The sequence below is a fragment of the Pinus tabuliformis genome, chromosome Q, assembly GCF_031772625.1.
Source record: "Pinus tabuliformis cultivar Carrire ecotype Pingquan chromosome Q, CPIR1, whole genome shotgun sequence".
In the NCBI taxonomy this organism is placed as follows: domain Eukaryota; kingdom Viridiplantae; phylum Streptophyta; class Pinopsida; order Pinales; family Pinaceae; genus Pinus; species Pinus tabuliformis.
Genome location: NC_142296.1, coordinates 276326936 through 276336520, shown reverse-complemented (window position 1 = coordinate 276336520; position 9585 = coordinate 276326936). Strand labels below are relative to the sequence as shown.

The window sequence follows — 9585 nt, the reverse complement described above, 5'->3', positions numbered from 1 at the left end:
ATCCTTGAATGTCTCTTTTTGCTTCCCTTCCTTTGACTTCAACGCCTTAGCTTCGATTCCATGTTGAATAATCTAGGGAAAACGAAGTTAATGGGATTCTTCTTTCATGATAACTATTTGTAAGGAAAGTTAACTTTTCTTCTTAGCACAATCTTCATTTGTTATTATTAGAGTGTGTCTTCTTAGCTCATTAAATAGCTACCAAAAACAAAGAGACAAGAACACACGATGTTGGCTTTCTGCCAGGGCCAAAACCTCTCCCTCTTGGAGAGGAAAACCTGCACAAAATTCTTCTTATAGAGATTCCAATTGACGAATACCAAGACTATGACCCTTAACCTATCAAGCTACTCCAAGACCAAGTAACCAATCCTCTTCCTTGTCACTGCTGAGATCATCATCATCACTGCTGCTTCACTGAGGTCATCATTATTGCATCACAAAGGTTATTTTAGTTGCATCATTGTTGTACCTTCATCTAGATCATTGCTGCACTCTCACTAAGATCATTACTGCACCTTGAGATCACCATTGTGACTTTACTGAGATCATCTCTGCACCTTCATCGAGATCACCATCATAACAATGAGATCTATATTGAGATATGTATGTATATTGAGAGTATTCTTGTAGGATCACTGAGATCCTTATCATTATTGTTATATCGAAAGTGTATGATCTTTCTTCAGAACACGTATGTCGAGACTGTGTATACTGTTGTGGGATCATCGTGATCCTCTTTCATCATAATAAGACCGAGAGTATATTACTTAAGAGATCACCGATACAGTGACTGCGTCTTTGTATGTGTCATGGTTGCGTTCAGTATTTCAAGACTGTGATCATGAGGAGACCGAGACACTTATCACTGTAATTTCCTTGCACCAATACATTGTATCCATGACTGAGATCCTACACCTTACTGTACCATCTGAAGTTACAAAGTAATCCGAGTTCTTCTTCACTGTTTTGTGAATACCCTAGCTAGGTATTTATAGTGGTTCGATTCATCTATTGAGCCGACGTGATAATGGACTGTTGTGTCTATTATTTGAGCCAACTTGACTGCCTTTTAATTTGATTTCCAAGCCGACGTGACAAAGATGATGGTGCTTGTCATTTTGGACTGCTTCTTCCAAGTATAACATGACGTTATAATGGAGTGGACCACTATTCATCGTGCAAGGAAATGAGTCATGGCTAGATGGTGATGAATAATAATTAAAAAATAATTATTATTATTATCTAATTTATGGTTAGATAGTGATGAGTAATAATTATAGATTAATTATTATTATTCAATTTCAAAATAATGCAGACTAATTCATAATGCAGGTTAATTCATCATAGTTATTCAACGGAAAATTATCTCACATGGAATGATTAACTGGTGGTCCCTAAAAGGGAAAATTTTCATTCTTGTCAGAGACCTCTGTGTCTTGGGTCGTTAACCTGTTTCCATAAATCAAAAAAACAAAACTCTTAGCCAAACAATATAGTTTTAAAACATACTCCAAACCCAATTAGATGCCATATTTATTAAATACACAATAACTACAATATAATTTTGATTTAGATGTACAAAATCTACCATTAAAATAAACATATCTAAGATGCAAAAAATTTATAATTGAAATAAAGATGTCAAACCAAAAGCCAAACGACGATGTCTTTGGTTTGTGTTTTATCTGCTCATGATGTGTTTCTAGACATAGCTTTGGTGTCATTGAATAATTCATACACCCATGATGTATTTCTGGACATTGCTATGCTATTATTGAATAATTTATATATTTTTTAGTTTTTCTTATTTGTTAGTATGGCAGATTTAAAAAGAGTGTTATTTTCATTTTGATGGTAGATTTTTAAAATATTTTGGAATTTGACAAAAAAAAATTGTTGATTACAAAAATATTTTGGAATTTGATTAACAAGAATTTTAACAATTGAGTTTGTTTTTATTTATCAAATTTTAAAATATTTCCAAAATCTACAATTTTCTTTTTTTTGTTAGTTTTGCCCGGACTACATCTTTATCATGCCCAATATATCACTCGGACATTGAACCGGTGACTTCACATCAAAAAGTGCCTTAACAAAGCACCCAATCACAAAACACCCAGCGTCTATCCAAAACTCATAAACAAAATCTATAATTTCAATCCAAAAAACAAAAACAAAACCACTTGGAAAAAATAATAATAATAATAATTAATGCTCCTAAAATCTAAAACAAAAACAAAACATCTGCACAGAAAAATTTGATGCTCCTAAAATCTAAAAGGCCTTAAGATTTGGTGCTTTCTTCTTGTGGATTGTTCTTTGCAATTATAAACGAGGCAAGAAATCCATTATTAAATTCTGCAAGACATGAAGTTGTTTATGAGTTGACTGTGTGAGGATTTCTTAGCATTGATATTTAAATACGTACATTTGAATCTAAATCCACCGAATGTAGATGAATTGTTTGATTTACAGCACGGTCGTTTATGCATTTATAATTAAACTTTCTAGATGAATTGTTTAATTTATAACACGGAATTAAAAAAATGTGATAGGAAAATAGTATATGAATTTTAATTATGGTTTTTTTAATGTGTTATTAGTAAATTTTATTAATAAATTAATAATTTCCATAATAAAATGGGAGTGAGTTGTCATAGTTAAAATTTTTTTACATGTTTTTTTTATAAATGTATATATATTTTAATTCATATATTATTTTTGTTAATAATTAATAATAATAATTTAGAATAAAATTATAATTTAATTAATTTTTATGATTTTTAATTTTGGCAATGTGAGATGTATTATGAAGCAAGTGTTTTATAACCTTAAAAATTTGGACTATTTCTAGATTTGTGTGTGTCATCCTTGCAGGGGTCATGCTAATCTTCATCAAAGAAACATATTAGTTGAAAATATATGAAATAAACATCAAATCATTAATAGCTTAATATTTTGGAAAAACTCTTTTTAGATAAAACCCCATATTCTAAAGCACATTAAATGTATTATTTAGCATAATCTTAGTATTTATTCTTTGCCATTGCTCAATAGAGTTGCTATGCTCTCAACAACAATGTTCAATATAGCTTAATTCAGTTAAAACTTCTATCACATCATAGTGAGCTCAAAAGTGCTCTGTGTAATTTCCTTCAACCTTAACACTTAATAAATAAACTTAGTAAAACTAATACTCTAAATTTATTCTTTACCACTACTCTACATTTATTCCTACAACAATTGTTGAAATATGGTGATATTATTGCAGCTTTTTGATCTAAAATCAAGAGACACAATTCTACTCTATTCATCTACGAAATTTGATTCACAATTTAGAACAACATTCACAAACATGCAATTAAAAAAACTACACATGCACAATATTTTTCTAGGCCAGCTCAACCAGGAAAAACCCTCATGCCTCTTTACATTAATCAGGTGAATACAGAATGTAATACAATTGCTTTCTTGCTTTGAGCACAACCTGCAAGTGCATAACCTATCTCTCTGCTCAATGGGAAGCTCTGACCCGGACTTAGTCAATTTTTGCCTCTTCTTGAGCCCCTATTTCCATGCGGAAATCCAGAGTAATTGGCCCCTATTTTATAGGAATTTACCTCCAATTAATTACACAATTCCCAAGGTTTGATCATCTAACTACATGCAACACCTGTACACTCAAACTAGTTTACAATTGCTTGTTACACTGACTTGGAATCTCCACCACAATTGAGGAATTCAAATTCCTTGCATGCACTAGCTATTTTGAGTTGATTGATCAATTAACTGGATGATCATTGAGTTAGGCTGTTGTCCCACTGCACAATTGACCTTCCACTAGTTTTATCATTAATCAGAACTAGTTTAATTGAATACAACTGGAAATAACTAGCCTTGATTACTATAAATTAGTAATCACACATGCTTAACTAAAATCTAAGCCCTCTAACTTGAATTTAATGAGTTGTTACCAAGTGACAAGAGCCATGTCACATGAGTTAACTACCACCAAGTTGTCAGCCGATGTGGAAATTCGATTTTCTCAATTTGACCAAGGTAAAGTCAAATTGAGACTTTCTTGCTACACTTCTCAACACTCCCTCTTAGCAAGAGAGGGATTATAAACCACCCCTATCCTATCTTGTTCCTATGTCAGAATGTATTGTAGCAACATTATCTGCCTCTGCACACAGTCTCGTAAATGATGATACTAGATATCTATATGCTTGGATCGATCATGAAATACCAGATTCTTAGATAGTTTAATGCAACTATGATTATCACAATAGATCATAGTTGGATCCATCATTTGACCAAACAGTCCCACAAGTATCTTTCTCATCCATATTGCCTCACATGCTACTTGACATGCAACCCTCTATTTTTCTTCTACCAAGCTGAGTGCCACAGATCTTTGCTTCCTGTTGTACCAGGAAACAATTGCGGACCCAACACTGTAAATTCCACCTGATGTACTCTTTCGGTCGGATGGACTCCCTGTCCAATCTGCATTTGTGAAGCTACAAAACTTCACTCCCTCCGTCTGTCTGTACCATAATCCATACTAGGTAGTGCCTCGGAGGTATCGTAAAACATGCTTTGCTACCTTCCAATACAATTTGTTTGGTCTAACCATAGCTTGGATCAGCTGGTCGTGTGTTCACAAGATACATCAATGAACCCACTAGCTGTCGGTAAATGGTAGCATCAACCTCTTCACCTGAAGTGGCGTTCTCCTTCCTCCAGTTAGTCGCTTGAGATGTCTCCATGAAAAATCTCTACAATATCTCGGTGGCATAATTTCCTTAAGACACAAACAATTCCCCATCACCTTGCCATATTTACAACCTTAAGAAGTAATGCATGAGACCCATGTATTTCATATCAAATTCCCTTGCAAGGTCCTCCTTGCAAGAGCTGATCAACTGCGCATCACATGTCAATATTAAATCATCAACATATAAAACAATGATAAACAATTTACCTTCTACCAAAATATGATAGAGGTTCACATCCGCTTCACTTTTGATGAAGCCCAATCCAGTGAGTTAACTTTCAATCCTGGTGTACCAAGCTCGGGGTGCTTATTTGAGACTGTACAATTCTCGCCTGAGTCTGCACACATAGGACTCCCGATCAAATGTCTCAAAACCTTCTAGTTGCTCAATGTACACCTTCTCCTTAATGACATTATTGAGAAATGTTGTTTTTACATCCATCTAGTGGATCTTCCACCACATATGTGCAACCAATGCAAGAATTGATCTAATGGATGAATACCTTGCTACGGGAGCAAAGGTTTCTTCATAGTCAATTCCCTCAACTTGAGAGAATCCTTTGGCCATAAATATGGCCTTATACTTCTCTATGCTTCTGTCTGCTACATGCTTAACTTTGAAGATCCATCTCGAACCCACAACTGATTTATCTGTCAGTCTTGGGACCACTTCCCAAACACTGTTCTTCATGATGGATTCATATTCTTCCACCATGGCATCAAACCAAACTGGTTGCTCTATTGTTTCCTCAAAAGAGGATGGCTTAGTCTCTACAATCTCAGTCATTAGAGCCATGTAGCCAGTGTACCTCTCAAGTGAGCTCCTTTGCCTACACAAATTTTAAGGAGCTCCCATATTCTCCCTCACATCCTACACTAATCTATCAACTTCCCTGGTTCTTTTCCTACCTTCTCTGGATGGCTCTTCTTTAGTGGATGTCTCCACTCCACCTCCTCTCTAGTCCTCCAATTGTGGTTTCTCCACAACTTCCTGAGGCTCCTCCTGAGGCTCCTGCTTTGGAGCTAAAATCTCCTCTTTTGGTGGAATCTGAAGCTCCCTCTCAAGATAGTACTGCATTGCTTTCTCCTCATCAAACTTTACATCCCTTTTCACAACTGTCATTTTGAGGGAAGGTAAGTACACAAAATAATGGTGTGGAGTTTTGGTGTAACCCACAAAAACTCCCAAATCTACTTTCAGTTCAAGCTTCTTCCTTGAATCTATGGAGACATGGTAGTAAACATAGGCTTCAAAAATTCTAAAATGAGACACATCTAACTTTCTCCCTGAAAAATCCTTCTTCGGTGTAATCATACTAAGAATCCTATGAGGACTCTGGTTCTGCAACTAGAATGTTGTGTTACATGCCTCTACCCACAAATGCAGTGGCAAGCCTTGGTCATGTAGCATAGCTCTCGCAGCTCCCACAATGCTCTAGTTCTTCCTCTTAGCTACCCTATTCTACTATAGGTTGTGGGGTGTTTTCAACTCTATTTAAATACCTTCTTTCGCACAAAAATCCTTGAAGTCATTCAAAACATACTCATCTCCATTGTCACTCCTGAGAGCCTTCACTTTCTTGTCGATCTCTTTCTCAACTAGTGCCTTGAACTCTACAAACTTTGATAATGTCTCGCCCTTCTTCTACATGAATAAGATCCAACACTTTCTTGAGAAATTATCAATAAAAATAAAAAAATACTTATGTCTGGAAATGAAGGCTATCGAGAAAGGTCCATAAACATCATAGTGGACTCTCTCCAATACTGCATGTGCTTTTCTTTCTTGATCATGGAATGTGGATTTCACATACTTCCCCAAGATACAACCTTTACATCATCTTCCTGCTTAAGTGCTCCTTTAGGGAGGCTAGTGGCTATTTGCTGCATAATTTTCAGGGCACCTGGTGGGCTCCAGTATTGTAGCAATAATGCTACAACTCCTGGAGCTTCCTATCTCTAATTTTATCAACCCGGTAGTTCGTACAAACTTGGAAGCGACGGTGCTGTATGCACAAGTACTAGCTCTTGTCGCAGCTGTCACTTGGTCAGCTGGCACAAGTCCGCTAGGGCTCAAGCCAACTTCTATATGCTCTCAGAAGAAGCTTGCTAAATGATGGACGAAGACTATCTCAGAGGAAATTAATCTACTTTGCAAAAATGAACTGAAAGCCAACCAAAACATGGAAACCCTAGTTAACCCTAATCTGACTAGCTTAACCTCTAGGATGCAATGGGTGGAGTGCAAGTGTCTGGAAATGATGCCATTACTTCTAATGATGTGAAATGCATGAACTTAAACTACTTTTATTGAAAAGAACATGTTTTTGTATTTTTGCTTAAATGGTTGGAGTGATGATGATTTTGTTTCTTATTAGGGTTTGGTTGTGCAGAGGTGGTGCGAAAGGAAGGAAAGCTTGGGAAAGGTCAGGGGGGCTAGGAGAGGTCCCAGGGGATCCTTAGCATCAGTCCACAGAAGTCTACAACGTTCGGATGCTCGGCAACCAAGTTTGCAGGCTCCTACAGGATGTCTGCAGGGGATCCTACAGGAAACTCAGGGATTCTACAGGAAGTCGGTGAAATTCTACAGGATGTTCGACCGTGGGGGTTTTGGGTGATGGTGAAGTGATGGAGTGGTATGGGTGGATGGGTAAGATGGAGATGGAGCTGGTGATGGCTCAGGGGCAGAGAAATATGGTGGAGGAAGAATGCACGAAGTGGTTGGTGGATAGAAGGATGAGATCAACGAAAGGTCAAGACAATGGAGCTACATGAATCATGGAAGAGCTGGAAGGTATACGAGCTGAACAGAGGTCGATTAGGTGACTTGAGGTGTGGTTGACAAGAAGAGGAAGGAGATGGAATGATGTGGAGCAGTGTAAATGAAACAAATTGCTTATGAATGTCACCAAAACGAGAACTCATTAACCTGTGCTACCTGTGATTTAAACTTAATGAACAGCAATGTAAATTGTGAAGGAAACTCGTGCATGGAAGTGGAATGAAGAAGTAATGCTCAATATCAAAAGTGCATGGGTGGATCTTCAATGAAAATGACTATGTTGCAGCTTGCATGGAAGTAAAAGACTGCGTTCTTTTTGGTGGTTGATGTGGACTACACCCCAATCCCTAGACAGAGATGGCAGTGAAGACACTAGAAACCCTTTTCTTGGAGCTCCAGTGATTACAAACTCTCCTATCCTGATCTAAGCAACTGAAAGCAAAGTAACCATAAGCTAATCCTACTCAATCACATAAAAACTAAATCAGCAGACTGTAAATTCTAATTGCATGTCAAAGTAAAGAACAAAGTGCTGGAACGAAAGGCAAATAACACTACAAAACAGAGGAGGTCTATTGCTCTCAGGTTGGGCCCTAACCTGAGAGCTATAGCTCCCTTAGAAACTCAGAATTAGATCCAAATCTGCTTGCCTTTATTCATAATCAAAAGTCTAATGTCATGCCAAAACTGGCTTACAAAACAACAAAAAACCGAGCTGCAACTCGTGCTCAGAGATTACAATAGTAATTCCAAAAGTCAAAAAGCTTCTAACAAAGGCTACGGCCTTCATATTTATACAAAATGAGGATCAAGCTGGCTGCCTTCATTCGTGGAGCTTTGGCTGTCCAACTGAAAGTCGAACTGCTGTAAGACTGCTGATCCTGTAGAACGTGTTGGCTGCCTTTGATCTCGGTGGGGAGAGCTGTTAGAGCTCGGAGTTAAGGTGACAATCATGAGGGAAGTCATTTAAAGCTGTAGACACCCTCCCTATAAACATGCAATGCCACCTTGGCTGTCTCCTTGTCTCCTTTTGCATGGTCTTTTGCTCCCTTTAATGCCAAAAACCTGAAATCATCATGTATTAGTCACGTAGATATAATGCTTGCCCTTCTTCCTACAAACAACACGAATATACTAAGAAATGAATGCATAAGTGGTAAAAGATGAATGGTTGAACAAGGTAAGTAGGCCAATATGAGCCCAAATTGTACCAAAAATTGGGGCTCATCAGCACCATCATGCAAACGTCCCATTCTCTTATGCCATATCTCACCGACATCGCGACTCTGCACTTTCTCTGGCTTACTTCTTAATGCAACACAATCTTCCATATCCAACTTATACAGGTTCTTCACATGAACTCCAATTTGCTTCACCTGTCCAGTGACTATGTGTCTAAAAAATGCTTTACCTTTGTTAAATATCACATTACAACCACAACCTTTCATTATTGCTGCAGAGATGAGATTCTTCTTTAGGTATGGAACAAACATGACATCTTTGAGGCAAAGAGGGGATCCATACTCCCTCTTAAAGGTTACGGTACCAATCTCAGTATAATTGTACCTTCTATCGTCCCTAAGATCAACATGCATCTAGAGATCTTTCTCCTCTAGGTCATTGAAAAACTCTCTACACCCCGTCATGTGGAACGAGGAACCTAAGTCCAAGTACCACACATTCCCCATCATAGTGTTGACCATGAATTCTATAAGGGTGAAGTCTAGCTTGAACTGTGAAGCCAAAGCTTCACCTGCTCCTCCTCCTGAGTTCTTCTTGCCAAACTTTTGTGTGTGGACATTTTGTACCATAATGCCCAAATTCATAACAATTGAAGGATTTTGTTTTGGACAAGTATTTCTTCTTTCCTGCTTGGATGGATTTAGGTTTGGTTTGAGACCTCTTCCTTTTTCCCTTCTTACCCTTTCCCACCAATGCAAAATTTTCTTCATCCTCTTCTTTGGATGAAGTTCCATCCCGATTATTTCTCCTGAACTCTTCTTGAACCAAATCGTACCAC

At 37.4% G+C, this 9585-nt stretch overlaps 1 pseudogene; it reads right to left on the bottom strand.

Moving 5' to 3' along the window:
• Positions 1-2836: 2836 nt before the first annotated feature.
• Positions 2837-2925, bottom strand: LOC149219295 (U6 spliceosomal RNA; annotated as a pseudogene).
• Between the last annotated feature and the right edge of the window lie 6660 nt (positions 2926-9585).